The sequence below is a fragment of the Symsagittifera roscoffensis genome, chromosome 5 (genome assembly GCF_963678635.1).
Source record: "Symsagittifera roscoffensis chromosome 5, txSymRosc1.1, whole genome shotgun sequence".
NCBI classification, from domain to species: Eukaryota; Metazoa; Xenacoelomorpha; order Acoela; family Convolutidae; genus Symsagittifera; species Symsagittifera roscoffensis.
The window spans coordinates 19235766-19254348 of NC_087066.1; the positions used below are offsets into that span (position 1 = coordinate 19235766).

General features: G+C 36.0%; 3 protein-coding genes across 7 annotated transcripts in view; all 3 read left to right on the forward strand.

Moving 5' to 3' along the window:
- The window catches only part of LOC134846052 (dolichyl-diphosphooligosaccharide--protein glycosyltransferase subunit STT3B-like), a 382597-nt gene that overhangs the window by 161049 nt on the left and 202965 nt on the right, over window positions 1-18583 (forward strand). The gene's annotated exons all lie outside the window — the stretch shown is intronic.
- Window positions 1-18583, forward strand: part of LOC134846055 (pyruvate dehydrogenase E1 component subunit beta, mitochondrial-like) — a 428722-nt gene that overhangs the window by 8933 nt on the left and 401206 nt on the right. The window lies entirely within an intron of this gene.
- The window catches only part of LOC134846175 (synaptosomal-associated protein 25-like), a 38881-nt gene continuing 29464 nt past the window's right edge, over window positions 9167-18583 (forward strand). Inside the window, exon 1 of one of the 5 annotated variants that reach the window (XM_063863420.1) lies at window positions 9167-9624. The gene's annotated coding sequence lies outside the window, so the exon portion shown is untranslated. The other 4 variants (XM_063863417.1, XM_063863421.1, XM_063863423.1 and 1 more) reach the window with 4 other exon arrangements.

The window sequence follows — 18583 nt, forward strand, 5'->3', positions numbered from 1 at the left end:
AACAGAGAGGATCAACTGTTACAGATTACAATACAGTAGACGAGAATGATGAAGTCCACCGAGTGATCATGGAAGTGGAACCATTAAGGGAAGCTTCGGGAAAACGCAATTGGAGGAGCGTCATGTTGACACATGACGAGTTTCCCTGCCACTGCTTGCTGCAGACTTGGTGGTATCCCGAGCGTTGTAATCTGGTGTTGATCTGGGACTCTGGAGAGCTGCTCTCCATGGGTTTACCAGACTTATAACAGCCCATAACAATAGTGATAGTGGGAGTTATGATGGCGATACGATGGCTGGAAGCTCACGTAAGAGAGAACAATAGACAGGAAGCGCCAACGAGGGAACAGATGCGGAAATTGGATTGTCTGAAAGACTTAGATCTTTTTGAGACAATGTGCAAGATTCTAAACATTCCGAAGGAAGTGAAGAAGATATGGGCAAGTAGACGATTGATGCCATGGTTCAGAGCTAACATGACTGCATGGTTGTACGAATATGCTAAGAAGCATATGTCGAAGCACGGTAGAGTGTACAGTGAATATCAGCTGGACATTGGAGCAGGAGCTTTCAAGCGAGCTTTCGTGACTCATCGGAATGCAGTGACCACCGCTGTAAAGAGAATTTCCAGGACGAGTGAACGTAGTGGAAAGGAGAGGAAAGAGATGTTGAAGGAAGATTTGGAGAGAAACGTGACGTTGTGTCTCCACAACAGCTTCTGCCGAAACAGAGAATCTAACGTGGATCCCCTACCAAGTTGCAAACCGAGGGTAGAAGAGCAGAAGTGTTGGAGGACTGCTTCCAACAGCGTCAGGATAGCTACCGATGTGTTGCAAGACACAGAAACTGAGAGTGCAGAGTCAGTGTCACAGGAGGAAGAGATGGAACATTGACAAACGGTCGAAAGAACAAGACGCGAAAAGAAACAAAATTAGAAGAATTTAGAAGTTTTAGAACTTCTATACGATGAAAAAGAAGAAGACAAAGGAGTGACGAAAAAGAAGAATTTAAAACTCAGAATTGTTTTATGTGTGTGAAAAAACTCAAGTGAGAAACCAAGCAACCAAGTTGTAATTGAAAACTGAAACATTTAGTTGATCTTTGAACTTTAAAGAATTTGTTGCGTTTATAAATTTGCATTTTGATTTTAGTTAGTGGCTTTAGAGACACTTACTTACTATTTATTTAGAAAAGCTTGAGTGAAAGAGTATATTTAAATATTCCAGCCTGCGTGACTGTTTTTAATCAACTAGGAGAATTGATCACTTTGTGGTGATATGAAAGGCTTGGGTAATCTCTCGAAGAGGGAGGTTGTTTCATTGTTCTTTCTAACCACAGAGTTTCTTAGTTTTAATATTCAGGACAATAACAAGCAAGATTTCCGAAGGGAGGGAGCATAGTAGGATAATTTTAGTTTGTTGCTTGGCAGGACTGTCCTGCAAACCAACGTCTTTCAAAAATCTAGGAGGAGAAGTTTTTAGTCAGGACATTGACATTGGAAGTCAGAAAAGATGTTTTTTTATCTTAGGTCATATCCTCAATGTGCAGATTAATGAAAGAATTTGAAGGCTATAGTGATGTTGTATGATGCAATTTATATTCTGCAGTGAGTCGATATGACGCGGATAAAAGTAATTTCGTGCATTTTGGTAAATTCTTTTCGATGACACTGTACCGATTCTACGAACATTGCGAGATTCAATGAGGACATTGACCAGACTGTCCGGGGAGTATGTGACATTCGACCAGAATGGACAAAATGCAGATTCAGCAGATTTGGAATTTTAGCAGCGAACCTTCCGAATTGATGGTTTTCAGCGATTAACAACGTTATTGGGACGATTAGTCAAACGGTGAAGGTCAAGATATTCTGGTATTTTGAAATTTTGAAAATTCGAAGTATGACGTCATATTTCGGAGAAACGTCAGATATGGCTATTTTTAGAGAAAAAACCGAAACGAAACACAACAACGATAGTTGCGATAGCGATAACAACGAAAATTGTGATTGAGAAACAACAACAAATTGCAGAAGTAGCAGATACCGTTCCGAGTTGCAACTATTGTGTCGCTACAATAGTTGCGAGGCCGTTGCGAACAACGGTGAAGGGTGGAAGGTAGCCTTCCGGAAGGAAGATAATAGTCTTATTACCCCGGATTCGAGAATCCGGAGGGGTCTCGGGACTGGAACTTTTATCATCTTATATAAACTTTTAGCTTCCCTATTATGTCCTGAATTGAATTTAATTAACATCTGAATTCATTCTGCTAAGATGAGAAGCTAGGAGTTGGGGGAAAGGGTTGATCCATCTCCGATGGAGATGATGATTTTTATCTACTGAACAAAAACAATAATTACTACTACTACTACTACTAAAAGACTTCAATTACCATTTCTGGTATAAAATACAAACAAATTGAACTAAAAGACTAACTGCAAGTAAAATTACAAGTGGAGCAGGGGCATTTTATAAAATAAGAACAAGTATTATGAATGTCAAATGTTTCAAAGTGAGATGATAAAATAGTTAAAAGGCGCGATTTAAGAATTCCAGGTGAGGAGAAATCAAGACGATATTGCTTGGTGAAGTAGTTGAATAGAGGAATGATACGATTGAAATAGTTGGATTTCGAGACTTGAGATACGGGAAACCGTTCTTCTAGGAGGAGATAATCATCATTTCTTGTGCCAAAGTTGCGACGATATTGTACAAATTGAAAAACATCAAAATTATAAAAATTATTTACAAGTTTACAGAAAAATATCAGATCATAAAATTGCAAATAAAAGGTAACAGGAAACACAGACAATTTGCGACAGCAATTGATGTAGCTTAGAGAGTAGTTATTACATATCCACCTTAAAACTTTTTTATTAAAACGTTCAAACTTAACAAGGTAAGAGCGCTGGGGCCACCACGCTTGGGAGGCAGATAGGAGTACAGACAGCACCATAGAACGATAAAGGGTCAGCTTAGTCGAGAGGGGACATGAAGCGGGCACATTACGTTTAATTGAGAAAAAAGACTTCAGGGCATTATGTAAACGGTTCTCAGAGTGAGAACCCCATCTGAGATTACTGTCAATTGTTAGGCCCAAATCAGTTATAACAGACACTTGAGAAAGAGTATCATTATTCGAGGATAGGTCCACTTGCACATTTCTATTGCTAAACACGATGCAAAAGCACTTGTTAACGTTAAATTTCATCCCATTAGTCTGACACCAAAGGCTCAGACTGTGTATATCATCCTGAATTACTGGCAGTTGTGAAACATTATTCAAGATTTTACTGTCATCCGCAAACAAAAAGCAATTGGAAGAACAAGACAAAGGGAGGTCATTTATGAGTATAAGGAAAAGCAAGGGGCCGAGCACACTGCCTTGAGGAACACCGCTGGAAACTAGACGCGGAGAAGAAAAGAAGTGATTAACTTTCACTATTTGATATCGATTGGAAAGGTATGATGTGAACAATTTAATAAAGTTATCATCAAATCCGAAAGAAGCTAATTTTTTGAGTAAAACGTTATGAGGCATTAAATCAAAAGCTTTACTAAAATCAAAGTAAACAGCGCAGCTGGGGATGTTGTTATCAAAGTTGTTATGAATAGCGTCGAGGTAAGCAATCATTTGGAGAACGATCGACCGACCAGGACGAAAACTGTACTGCTCGGACCGAAGTTTATGTCGGATTTTAGGGTAAATAAAATTAGATAGAATTCGTTCAAAGACCAAAGAAATACGAGGTAACAAGGATACAGGTCTGTAGTTAGATGTTTGGTTGCGATCACCCTTTTTGAAAACCGGAGTAACAATAGCCGTTTTCCAACAAGCGGGAAATTTACAAGAGGACAAAATAAAATAAAACAAAACATAAAAAATAGGAGCAAAAACGTAACTGCAAGATTTCAACAAAGATGCTGGTAAGTTATCATGAGTCAGGGAATAGCTTTCTGGCAAACGGGTGAGCGCCGAATTAATATCATCAACAGAAAAATGAACATCTTGAGAGCAAATATCAGGGCGAGGGTTAACAAAGGGGACACATTGAGGCGATGAGTCGGAGTAAACCGATGCGAAATACGAATTGAACAGCTCTGCTTTCTCATGATCAGTGCGTGCGACAGCATTATCATGGTACAAAGCATGCGGGAGACTTTTTGGCTCGGAGATATGTTTTATATACTTAAATGCTGAATTGGAATCCATACCACGGAATGAATCAAGGTAACAATTTTTGTCCAACTCAGTGGATTCTTCCAATGACCGTTTGAGGGTTGTGATGGATGAGTCATGTACCCCGTGATTAGGTTTTGCTTTACTTCTGATCAAGGTCTGCAATTTGTTATGGATATGTACGCTATGAGAACTGTAATAAGAAGGCAAATTAGCGCGTTTAGCCCGTTTTTGCTTGAAAAACATAGGATAAAGTTGATTCAGGAACTGGTACAACATATCGTGAGCTTCATCAACGCTTGAATAGAAAAAGGGATTAAATGTGATAAGATTTGTGCAAAATTCATTGAGCCGCCCAGTACGAAATGCGTACATAGGAGGAATGAATTCATGTATCGTATTGATCGATTCTTCAAGAGGAATATCCACAACGACAGAGATAATGAAATGATCGCTCACATCAAGACTCGCAGTTTCAATACACGACACATTACAGGTTGTAAAAACAAGGTCCAGGACATTTCCCGCAACGTGAGTAGGTTTGTCTACCACTTGAGGAAAAGACATGCCAAACAAGACATCACAATACGACTGTTAAGGTTACTGTGCAGGTGGAGGTAAAAGTATTCCAATTTGAACGTGGGAGATTGAAATCACCAGTAATGACAAAATCTTTGTGGAGTATGCCAAGGCTAGAAACTGCTGCTTCGAATTGTTCATAGCACAACTCCAACGCCTGTTTAAGGTTTATTGAGAATATGTAATAGTTACTGGAAATGGGTGGGAGGTATACGTTTACAATCAAAAGTGCGTTCAAGCGTGAGTACACAATAATGCCACAGATAAAGTCATAACCAGAAGCGTCAATGGGGAGAATTGAACAGGTATTGGCTACTAAGTCCCGGGTAGCAATTAACACCCCACCGTGGGACCCAGCCTGCCTGTCTGTACGGGCATTAACAGTAAACGGCGAGTCCAAGAAGACATGATCGTTCACAGAGTTGGAATCAAACCAAGTCTCTGTGATACACACCACGTCCGCTTGGTGCACAGTAAAATAATTAGACAACGTTATGCGTTTATTGAGGGAAATAAGACCACGACAGTTGAGGACACATAAGTTTAACGATTGAGTGTTCTGAGACGTGGGCACTAGTCATACATCCTGAGATACATCAAGCCAAGTTCCGTCAATATATTGCGAAAGCTTGAGATCCCTGTAACGGAGACATTTTGGAACTACACCAGAGTTTAGCAATTCTCTCCGCTTGGCGATTAGCTTGTGTTCTATCTCAAGCTCAGTAGATGATAGATCACGGGATAGAAATACTTTACACGGATAATTTTTGAGTTTATGCAGAGAGGATAGGATTAAGCGTTTCTCAAATATTGACCCAACAGTGGCAAGTAAAGTCTGGGTAAAGCACTGTCCGGTGCAAACTTCCCGAGTCTTCGAATATCGGTAACTTGACATTAACTCCTAAATGGTTGACCACTTCTTCCACTGACTTTCGATCAGACTGTAAGCGTGAGTTTATTGAGCCAGATGGTTCGGTGATAACACGGATCCGAATACTGCAAGTGTTAGCCGGGCGAAACAACTTAGGTTGAGTGTTGGCCAACAAAGACGGACCATTAGCGTCAGAAAGCACGACAGGCTGGTCAGCAATGTTTAGAGAAGATGGAATGACTCCCTTAACAGCCGTCTCAATCAGCGACGGAATAGTCGCCTCGAGCGTGCTCTTTATAATTTCATTTATTTTGGACGGTTTAGTAAAAGATTTTCGAGATAAGCAAAGGTTACAGCGAAATAAAAGAAACTTAGCTTTCGCTATTTGAGGGATAAGATCCGACGGCAGTCCTGAACACCCATAGTGAAACCATGAATCGCAAACGTCGCAGCTCATCCAATCTCTGCCCGCATCTTCTGCCTTGTTGCATTTTGCACACGTTTCGCTGTCGATGGTCGACGCATTTCTTAGTCGGGTAGGTGGAACCATGCCGAATCGATTTAATAAGTTTATCACAACAATTAGGCTAAATGATTGTTGTGATAAATTTATTGAATTTTCTGAATAATTCAATAAATAGTAGTAGCCCTGATTTTAGGAGTGATCTCGTGGTCTGGGGATACTGAGACCCAGCCATGAGCTCACTATTTCTGCATGTAATCTAGTTAGTTTGAGTGTTTTGACCGAAGCCGAAAGCAGTAACTTTTTTTGTCGACCCGCTGTTAGGAAGACCACCGAAAGTACTGGCTTAGTAGAGACGGTGAAAAGCATGTAGAGATCTTTTTAGACGTTGGCCAGTCGTCTTAAAACCTAGCTTTATTTTCCGTCGATAAGTATCTTCCGGGCGAATGTTACACCTGTTTTTAGGAGTGAGCTCGTGGTCCGGGGATACTGAAACCCAGCAGTGAGCTCACTATTTCTGCATATAATTAGGTTTATTAGAGCGTTCTGATCGAAGCCGGAAACAGTAACGTTTTTTTTTGTCGACCCGATGTTAGAAAGACCACCAAAAGAACTGGCTTTGGCAGAGACGGTGAAAAGCATGTAGAGCTGTGTTTAGACGCTAGCCAGTCGTTTTAGAACCTAGCTTTATTTTCCGTCGATATGTACTTCCGGGCGAATGTTACACAATTAAAAGGTTATTTTTTTGGTCGTCGTATTTACTTATGGTAGGTTTTCTCTTTTTTTTTTCCAAATATCAAGTGATATTGATTCTACTCTGAGCAATTCGAAAAACTTATACAAGTTCTCAGACCCTCTTTGACAAAAACTTTGAAATTTTTCATTGATTTCGGAGAACTTAATCTAATTGTTTCAAAATAAATTGTCAGAGTAGAATCAATATCAATGATACGATTGGAAATAAAAAGAAAACATTTTAATTTTATTTGATGTCAAAAATTTCTAATCAATTTTTTTAAAATTATATTGTAAATAAACATATAACCAAGAAAAGTTGTGTGATCTAAACTTGATTAATGATATTAATTATCATTTTGCAATTAAAATGTTCTTTTTTTTAAGTTTCCCTCATTTTAATTCCCTTTCACTCACCATGTTAGCTTTGTTAGAAACTTTTGATATATACTTATATACTTACATACAGACGTGCGAAAATCAAATTTGTCCTTTTTTTCCATCATTATTCGAAAAATATGTTTCAACAGGCAACCTATGGTAAATCTTTTATATCTATTATATATTTAAATGCGGGCTTCACTATTTCGCCATGTTTAAGCTTTTTCAACGTATTAATTTGCATGTTTAAGCTATATCGTATAGAAGAAGAATGCTTGCAATGCTTAAATTTTTTTCGATTTTCCAATTTGATTTTAGTGGTTATTTTACCCAGTTTGAATTAAGCAGCCCAATATCGAATTAGGGGTTGCGAATTTGGCCTCCAAATTTGAATGCCCGAATCGTTTTAATTAACGAGATAAGACGATTTTTGTGATTTTTTCAAAAATTTTCTGAAATTCCAATTAACAAAATAAACAAAATTTGAAGTTCTCAACCCTGTAGTTTGGTGCTGTCAGAGTACTCTAAGGAGTTTTAAATCTTGCCTCCAAATAAGACTGCTCAATTCTTTGTAGTTATCGAGATATGACGTTTTTTGTGATTTTTTCAAAAATTTTCAGAAAACTTAAATTATTATAATTTAAAAATCTGAAATTCCCAACCCTGTAGTTAGGCCCTATCAGAGTACTCTCAAGGATTGCGAATCTTGCCTCCAAATGTGACTACTCAATTCTTTGTAGTTTTCGAGATGTGACGTTTTTTGATTTTTTCAAAATTTCACAAAGAATTTATCTACAAAGAAATTCCAGAATTTTGAAACTACTAACTTGATGAAGATACAACCTTATTGTCAGCGTACACCCAGGCTTCTCAAAGCTTGCCACTTAATATGAATGCTCAAATCCTTTTAGTTTCCGAGATAAGACTTTTTTCAATTTTTTTTCGGGAAACTTAGGTTTAAAAAAATTCACAAAATTTTGGATTCCTAATCCTATAGTAGGGTGCTCTCAAGGACTCTCAGTGATTACAAATCTGACCTCCAATTTTCTCCAGGGGCCCATTAAACTTTCAAAATGACGCTTTTAAAATGGGAATGGAAAAAAAGTTCGAAATTACCAACCATGTAATTGGGTGCAGTCAGATAACACTAAAAGTTTGCAGATGTTGTTTCCAATATAAGCGGTTTTTCATGAGTTGTCGAAAAATTTCGAAGCACCGAAGGTGCGTTAAACGCTAGTTATCATGAAAACATATGAAGTTTTTTATTAAAAGCCGCCACCTTCCTTTTATTTCGTTGTCTTATATTATAAATGCAAAGTTTATACTTTGTTAGGAATGTACGCGTATTTTAATTTATTCACAGGTTCTGTCTGATCTGTAGGCTTTATTTTGGCCTCTGGCGGTCAGTTTTTCCCAGACGTCCATTACGTCACTCAATTGACATCACGTCACTTTAAATATTCAGATCTTTCTAGTTCAAAGTTTTTCATGTTATTTTCAGCTCAACGGGCGTTTACCCAAAAGCTGTCGGCTTAAATGCCAGTCGATAATTTTTTTGAAAAATTCTGAAAATCGGTGGTTGTATTTCGAGACCGAAATTTGGAAATTTTCAAGATGCGGTTTTGACAGTTTTAATTTTTTCACTTTCGTGGCGTTAATTCTGTTTTCTCTGTACTAGCTTGCAATGCTATGTTTGTCTGGTATCGAAAATAATGCAGAGAGCTACTTCGCCTTTGTTCGGCGAAGTAGCACTCCGGCGAAGTAGCTCTCCTACTTTCGGCTTTTAATTACATATTGTTTTGCGTGAAGTTGAATTTTTGCCGTTCAATTGCTCTATCAAATAACAGCTTGGATTTTGGTTTTTGTTTTTCAACGGTATTGATGAATGTTATTGACGCTATTTACACTTTTATTTTGATATATCGTTAGCAACAAAGCATATATTTGATTTCAGGTCTGATGGATGTTCATTAGCCATGTTGGTCAGCGCATGATTTTTTATGCTCGTCTGCTGATTGAACATAGCCTCGAATGTTCATCGTCGTTCCTTTTTATTTTTTATCTCATGAATATTATGCTCCTTTGTTATTTTGTGATGTCATCATACTTCTTATCACGCGCATAATAGAGTAGATTTTTCCTAGGTCGGCAACTTGAAGTATGACAAGAAAATAGGATACATTCAATTCTGGTTTCTCTTATTCTATACCAAAAAAATAATCTTTCAAAAAGTTTTAAAGCAACCATTTTATTTCATCTCTAAATTCAATCTTCTTTCAAATTCAAGGAGTTAAGTTCGAATTATTTGCATCATCGTGCCATTTTGGTCTGCTGGGTCAACGTCTGATATTGATTTACAGAGATGGTTATTAGCTGTCGACTTTGTCTTTCCCTGTACTCACGATCAGCGAAGGAGGTAAGTGCTAGTTTTAACCTGCCTGTATATGTGAAGTGTGTGAAGGAAATACGGAATTCTTCTAATTCATACCGCGTTAGGTATTTGTCATAAGTGAGAAGTAAAATTTTTTTAAGGGTTCAATCTGGAGTTTTATTGCTCCAAAGAGAAAATTAAACAAACAAATGTTTTTAAGAGTCAATGAACGTAGTTCAGACTCTTGTATTGTTCGCGGTGTTTTTTCTTTCAGGAAAACTCTTAAAACTTGTTCAGGCTCAAATTCAGTTTTTCGCGGTTTGACGATTGATTTATTTTTAAGATCAGTTCATTTTCTCTGCTAAAAGGAAGGTAAACTCCGCTATCGAACAGCAAAAGTGTCAAGGTCACGAAAAACGTGATCTACTTCTAGTTACACATGCGCTTAGCAAGCGTTATCAAATCGGAATATAGACCTTTTTTTTCGGGTTAACAACTTGTTTACAGAATCACTTGTATCTTGGTTCATAATGAATTCAAATTTTAAGGCGTCTCCGGCACGTAGTCTGAAGGCGAAGAATACGCATGGCATGGCAAAGTTTGTGGGTTTGAATCTGACCAGGAAGTTTTTTTTCATACTGGAAATATTCCTTTCCAAAAATTGTCCGCCTATTGTTTGTCTCCTTGTGTTTTGTCGGCTTAGTTACACATCGAAGAATTGTTTTTTTTTCAACTGGCAATTTTCAATTAAGTTGCTTTTATTGCTTCGAATTAATCATGTAATTGTAATTTAACTAGTACTGACTAATTCTTGACTTATATTTTATCGGCTTAGGGAGTTAGTCTTGACTTTTGTTTTATCGGCTTAGGGACCTAATATCGGGTCGTTTCAAGGTTACCAAACTTCTTAAACTTTTAGTATAAAATAAAGTTCAAAGTTTTTCTTGACAGTGACTTTTTTGCAAGTTTTTAGGTCATCTTTTTTTCTTTCTATCGACTTCAAAAAAACAAGTCGATATTTTTTTTCAGCTTAACTGCGTTAATTGCATTTCTTGGCTATATTTGTATTGCTCAATGTCACTGCAAGATTCAGAGTGCATTTGGTTATCTGTAGAATTAAATGCGTGGCTATACGAGAAATGCCCAAGTTTGCTTTGGTGCTCCATATTAAAGGATTTTGAGACGTAATCCGAGGTTTGTACGTAATCTATTATATATTTAAATGCGGGCTTCACTATCTCGTCATGTTTAAATTTTTTCAACGTATTTTTTTTGCTTGTTTAACGACAGAATTTTTTCACGCTTAAGGTATATCTTATATTGCAATGGTTAAGAATTGCAATATAGCTATATCTTATATAGCAATGGTTAAGACTTGATTTTTTTAAGTTTGATTTCAAGGATTATTTCATCAATTTTGAAATTGGCAACCCAATAGTGGGATGCTGTCAGGGTTCTCCAGGGTTTGCAAATATGGTTTCCAATTTTGAATACCCTAATTTTTTTAGTTCACGAGATACGACGATTTTTTTCAAAAATTTTCCGAAAATTTAATATCAAAAATATTCACAAAAGTTGGAATTCGCAGCCCTGTCGTTGAGGACACTAACCCCGTAGTTGAGGGTATTTTCAAGAATTGCAACTCTTGCCTGAAAATAAGACTGCTCAAATCCTTGTAGTTTTCGAGATATGATGTGTTTTATGATTTCTTTTCAATTTCTAACGAAAGTTAGATTTTAAGATTCAAAAGATTTGAAATTCCCAACCTCGTAATTGGGTACTGCATCTGTGCTCGCAAGAGTTCCAAGTTGCAAATCTTGCGAAATGCGCCCCTAGTTTTCCAGATGTGTTTTCCAGATGTTCTGCTCAACTGCTCGTAGTTTTCCAGATGTGGCGTTTTTAATGTCTTTTTTTTTAAATTATTTAAAGCAATTTGATATAAAAAACTTCTTATAATTTAAAGTTCACATCACTAAAGTGGGACTCTGCTAGGTTACTTCTCAAATTTTTGTAGTTTTTGAGATTTTTTCAAAGTTTTCAGAAAACTTGAATTCAGTTTTTTTCTTCAGTTTTGACATTTCCTACCCTGTAGTTGTTTTTTTTTGAAGAAGTTGAAAATCCGAATCCTGTGGCTGTGGGTTCTTAGAGTACTCTCTTGGGTTGCAAATCTTGCCTCTAAATGTGACTGCTCAAATCTTTGTAGTTTTCAAGATATGACGTTTTGTGTGATTTTTTCAAAAATTATACAGAAAATTCAAATTACTTTTATCATTTTCAAACTTTTAACCCTGTAGTTAAGTACCGCGAGGGTCCTCTTGCGAGTTCCAAGTTGCAAATCTTGCGTCCAAATACGACTGCTCAAATGCTTTCAGTTTCCGAGATGTGACGTTTTTTATGTTTTTTTTTATTGTTCAAAGAACTTAGATATAAAAAAATTTCCACAAAACTTCAAGTTTACATCTTTATAATCCGGCTCTGTCAGGGTACATCCAGGAGTTGCAAATTTTCCTGCATTTCTTGCATTTTTCGAGATTTTGGGTTGTTTGTGGTTTTTTCAAAAAAAGTTCCAGAGAATTTAAAATTAATTTTTTTTTCTTCAAATTTCCAATTTTCCAACCCTGTAGTTGGGGGCTTTCAGAATACTCGCAGGGGTTGCGAATATCTTGGCCTCCAATATGACGACTCAAGTTTTTGTAGTTTTCGAGATTTTGGGTTTTTTGTGATTTTTTCAAAAAAGTTCCAGAGAATTTAAATTAAATTTTTTCCTTCAAATTTTCAATTTTCCAACCCTGTAGTTGGGGGCTTTCAGAATACTCTCAGGGGTTGCGAATATCTTGGCCTCCAATATGACGACTCAAATTTTTGTAGTTTTCCAGATTTGACGTTGGTGAATAAAGTTTTCAGGCTAACAACCTAGCAAAATCAGTTAACTCATTTGATAGCGTGGCTTATAATAAATTTCTAAGCTTCTTTGGTACACTCGGTTTAGAGGTAACGACTACGCGTGTGATGACAAAGGTCCTAGCGTCGAATCTGAACAAGGCCTGTTTTTTTTTAAATGGGAAATATTCAGTTTCAAAAAATTTGACGGGCCATTGTTTGTTCTGTCGGCTAAATTATAACATCACGGTTTTTTCATCACTGCAAGTGTCTTTCATTGTACGTAAATCTATTATTGATTAATTACCGCAGTTTTTTCTAAATCTGATGTTTATTCGCATGATAGCTTTAATTGATTTAGCTAACGATTTATTGGCTGAATTTTGCGTCGTTTAGTGGGGAAAATAGGTTTTAATCTTTTCGTATTTCCGGAAGCGGGAGCGTATAAAAAAGGATTTTCAGAAATTTCAAGTTTGTTTTTCATTTTGATCTCGGCAAATTTTTGATTTCAGATCAACGAAATATTCTCAACTTCTGCGGCTTTGTTGCCGCTCAAAAGAAATTTTTTTGAATATCATTTTTTGCGGTGATTGTGTTTTTCTCAAATTGAACACAATTCCAAACTAAATTTTGTCTGCTAGATTTGAGTGCTATGTTTGTGTTGTATCGCTAGTGGTGCGAAGTAGTAGTCCTCTGCTTCGTCTTTCTAGGAATTTTGACTAGTCTACTGAAAGTTTAAACAACTAAAGCAATTTCATGCATGTGGCCTTGATTCCGTGACTCATTTTTGTGGGAAGTCACTAAGGTACAAGAAGCAGTACAAATATCAGAGATATTTTCACGCCATTGGTTTCAAGTTTTTTTTTCCAATTTCTCGTATAAGTATTTGGCGTCATCGCTATCTTTCGTTGTCATATGTTGTCATTGTTCCGACCATTGAAAATGGGGAGGAACTTTGTATTCGGGTGTTTGAGTTTTGCTTTTTGTTTTCCACGCAAAGTCAGGTACCACAAATAATGTCCGGACTTGTTTGAGTGATGTATCATATTAAACCCCTTTCAGTCGTGATTCGAACCACCTAAAAATATTTCCCAGTGTAGAGAAAAACCGGTTTGAGTTGTCTTAATCTTAATTGGAGCAAATAAAGCAAACGAGCAGACTTACAAGCTGAATTAGGCCTAACTTGAGACCCTAAAATTTAATTGAACGCAAATAAAGCTAGTTTTTGGAGTTTTTTTGTTTCCTTTTGCGAACCAATCACTTCAAAAATTTTCGGCTAATTTGCCTTTTTAACTATGACTGTCTAATATGCTTAATTTTTTTTTTTACGTCAGATCCTTTTATCACACCAAGCAGAAAAAACTACACTAATTTGGAAAAAAAACTTTCTAAACCGTAGTTTTCTAAAGACTATGGTCGGAACATTCTGTGCTAATTGCGCAGTAACCGGCTATCCTTATTTTATTAGACTCTGGACTATTTTAATTTTACATCTAGAAAATTTCAAACTGTTTCTTTTTGGATTTTTATAAGTTAGTTGCTAAGTGGGATACTATTACACATATTTGTAGCGTCTTGTGACCGGGAACTAGACCGTTTTATCCGGTAATAAGCTTTTTGTACAAATCTGCAAACATTTGACCGTTGTTTTTTTGTAACTTTCAACTGTTTTTGTTTAGGTGCCGTTTTTATTAAGGGTTCGAGTCCCGGCAGGATCTTTTCGAGTCTCAGTAGGTCTTTTTTTTCGTTTCTCATTTTTCAGCCTTTTTTCTTCTCAATTCTAGCCGGTCTAATAGCCGTATTTTTTTCAAATTATCAATTCAATCCGACCAATTGGAAAATTTTATTGGACTTGAAAGTTAATTTTTGCCGTTTAATTTTCCACTTCCTGGTTTTTGACTGAACCTATAAGCTATAATAGTTAAGTGATTAATAGCGAATGATTAATTATTGAGTGCGTGTGCTCATACAAAGTCTTAAATTGTAGTTTTAAGATTTTTCATTGCAAATTGATCTTTTTTGTATCCCGTTTCTTTTCGGATTGAATTTTGAAAACCTTGGTTTCAGCTGTAGTTATGTCAGACTAGTTTTCTAATGCATTTTTCAGATTTTGTCATGTTTCTGTTCATGCTTCCCTTTTCATTTTTACATGGTTGAGTACCAATCTTTGATAGAAAAATAAAATTAAAAAATGAAATTCTCAGCCTTGAACTTGGGTACCGTGAGAATACTCTCAGGAATTGCAAATTGCGTCCACATGCGACTATTCAAATTCTTTTAATTTCCGAGATGTGATATTTTGTTTAAAATTTTTTTTTGACAAAAGAACTTACGTACAAAAAGTTTTGAAAAATGTGAAATTCCCAGCCTCATAAAGGAACAACCTTATTGTCAGGGTACTCTCAGGCGTTGAGAATATTTCCGCTAAAAATGAATGCTCAAATACTTTTATTTCCGAGATATGACCTTTTTATGATTTTTAAATTTTTTTCGTGAAACTTGGCATTGAAAAGGTTCATCCAACCCTATAGTTGGGTGCTCCCCTGTTACTCTTGACGGTTGCAAATCTGACTTCCATTTCTTCAAAGACCCTTTGGTTTTTCGAGTTATGACATTTTAATGGTTTTTCAAAATTTGAATTGAAAAACACTTTTTAAAATTTGAAATTACCAACCCTGTAATTAGGCACTGTCTGTCAGAGAACTCTCAAAGGCTGCAAATTTTTTTCCATTATATGCGGTTTTTTCTGTATATGCGGAATTTTGAGTTCCGTGAAACGCCCAGCAAGAAAAGAGGTTAAGTTATTATTCTGACTATTGAAAATTCTGAGGAACTTTGTGTTCGGGTGTTCTGGTTATTTTTGGTTTCCACCCAAAATCATCGGAGTGAGTTGAGTGATATATCATTTTGAAGCCTTTTTAGTCGCGATCCGAAAAACAATGAAGTATACAAAAAAGTTTCGCAGTGTTGAGAAAAACCGATGTGAGTTTTTTTATTTTCGTCTAATTTCGAGCGAGTAAAGCGAGCTTGCAATAGCTTATTTATGCTTAATTTAAGCCGTATAAAATATTTGTACAGTACACAAGTAAATTGATTTTTTTTGTGGTGTGTTGGCGTCGTTTTAGAAACAAAAAGATCAAAAACTCGAATAATTTCCACAAAAACAATTTAAAAATTTTTGAATTTTATGATTTTTAAAAAAAATTTCCGTCAACGTTTTTCACAAGCTGTTTTTGAGTGTTTATTTTATTATGACGTTTGAATTTGTCTTAGTTCGAGTTTTTCTTTCAGTCTTTTTATTGCACCGCGAAGAAAAAACACTTATTTGGAAAAAAAAAACTTTTTTTTTTGTAATTTTATAGACTATGTATTTGCTTATATAGCTAATTGCAGTGCCATATAATTGTTGTTGTTATTATTGTTCCGACCATCGAAAATGGCGAGGAAGTTTGTATTTGGGAGTTTAGTTTTTTTCTTTCGCAAAATTAAATACCACAAATAATCATCGGACTGGGATAGTGATATAACATTTTAAAGCCCTTTCAGTCGTGATTCGAACGACTTCTCAAAATTTTCAAAAGCTTTTTGTCTACTTTGGAGCGAATAAAGGGAGCGAGCAGGCTTACAATATTTTATTTTTAAGCTTATAGTAGCTTCATTTCAGCAGTGAAAACTTATTATTACTCGAGTAAAGTTAGTTTCAAGAGTTTTTAGCGCCATTTTGGGAATCATTACTCGAGTAAAGTTAGTTTCAAGAGTTTTTAGCGCCATTTTGGGAATCATAAACTTCTTAATTTTTTATTGTGATTTTTTGTTTTTGTAATCTTGTTTCTACAAAAACTTATCCAAGTTGCGTAATTTAGTATGATTGTCGAATATGCCTGTTTCGAATATTGTTTTCGATTTAGTTCCTTTTTTGATATTATGGAGAACAAACGAAATTAACTTGAAAAAATTTGTTGTATTTTTTCAAGACTATGGTCGGAACAGTCTGTGCAATTTCACTGTAACTGGCTGTCCTTGTTTTTTTTCTACTGCAGATATTCGAGTTTAAAAACTGCGGATATTTTTTAAGGGTTGGCTGAATGTTTCTTCATTACTCATTTGGTTGACATGTTGAGAAATTCAATTGGGAAGAAATGAACCAAGCTACAAATGTATGGCTTGGGATTCGGTATAAAGCTAGGAGTTCCATCTGGTTATATTTTCATCGCAATTGATTCAAGCTCAGTTTCGTTGAAGCTCAATTGATTTAAGCTCGTGTTGTGCTTGGAATTTTTTTTGTATAATATCGCCAGTAGCGTGAAGCTCCCTCTCTGCCTTTTAGTTCTATTTTCCTTATTTGGGCTTCCTGTTATCCCAATTAGGGTTGAACAATACAAGCTATCGTCTCACTTGTGATTTAAAAGCCCTCAAAAAAGGTCCCGGTGATGAAAAATTTTGAATATGAAATGTTTTTTGGTTGAAATAACAAAAAGACATGAAAAAGGTATAGAATATATACAATAGAACTTGGAAGCTAGAAGAGAGCCTTTTCCTTCTACTAGAAATTGATTTGTGGGGCGTGCATAACGTTTTGTGACACTATGATTTCAACGATCATGCTGTCAAGATTTTTTGCGTGGAAATATTCCGGAAAAGAATCAGTCATAGCTTACAATGCTCTAATACATATTCGACAATTCGCTCATGTTAAACGCGTTTTTGCGCATTTTTGATGAGTTTGATTTGAAAAGAAGAGAGAGTTTTTCTTCTTCTAATCGATTGCGCGAAGAAAATTGATTTTTCACAGCAGTTTCCTTTCTTTGTGTGGATCAACTCTTTTGACAAATATTGAATATTCAGAAGCAATAACTAGACCTTTTTGGGAATCAATAGATTAAAAATTGGCCGATTGATTTGTTTCTTATTGCTGCTTTAATGTTCTTGTCTTTCTGAGTGCACAACAATGCTCCCCTGCTGGTAAGTAAGCATTAATTCGACCAAAAATTCATTTTCCTCCCGTTTTTTTATCCGATTTTTCCCCAATCCATTCATAATGTTTGTAATAGAAGGCAATAAATACTGTTTCTGAGCCTCAGACTGAAATACTATACGCTCTGTTGTATTAATATTTAATTTTTTGATGCCGTTTCTGTTTCTTCGCAAGTATATGTTGGTATTGCAGTAAAGGTATTGCCGAGTAGAATAAATAACATTACGGTTGATTGGCGAAATAACTCCCAGTAGAACTACTGATTTACCTTTCTAGTTTTCTTACCAATTCTTTTTCTCTTTTTTTGTCTTGCTTGCTAAATAAGCATTCCAAGTAATTCAGTAACATTTTCTTTACAATTTGGTTATTGTTATTTGCTGGTCTGTTTATTATCGACGTTTTTAGTGTTATATAGTCAAGATTAAGAGAACTGTAATTGAAGGAAAACAGAGCTCGCTGTGTAAGTTGACCAAGGTAACTGGTGTTATGAACAAACATTGAGTAGTTTGTGCTTAAATTTCTTCCCCCACCTAACATCCTGTTTTTAATCCATTTTTCTTTCTATTTCCAACTTACTTACTGCTGCGGTTCTCTTCTGCTACACCAATTGCCGTTGTTATCTTTCCTATACTGATAATAGTGCAGAAATTGAAGATTCAGATTCGCAGGTTTGTTTTTCTTTTTCGGTCTGCCTCGTTTTTTCTCTAAATTCTGCGCACTACTCCTGGTCAGCTATTATCTTTTCCGCATTCGTTTAACCGCTGCGATCGTTTGAACGCGCGGCTGTGATAACTACTCTGAAGTTGATTTAGGGCTCCTTAAATAAATTTTTACGTCATCCATCAGCAACTGTGTAAAGAGGTAAGCTTATTTTAAAAATCAAATTCGTCAAGGTTCAGCTTAAGTTAAAATTTATCTGAGAGATAGTTCAAATAGTCAGCTGCTCGAAATCAAGGTCAAGTTTCAATGAAATCTCGCGATGTGTAAATATAGAGAGTTGCAAAAAGTTCGGACAGACAGAAATAATTAAAGAGAGCAATCTGCCAATTTCGAGCAATTTTTGCATGCAGATTTGAATTTTTAGGTGACATTGAGACATACTTTCTGTCTGAAAAATTAGCTTTTGCATGCAAAAATTGTCTGAAAAAG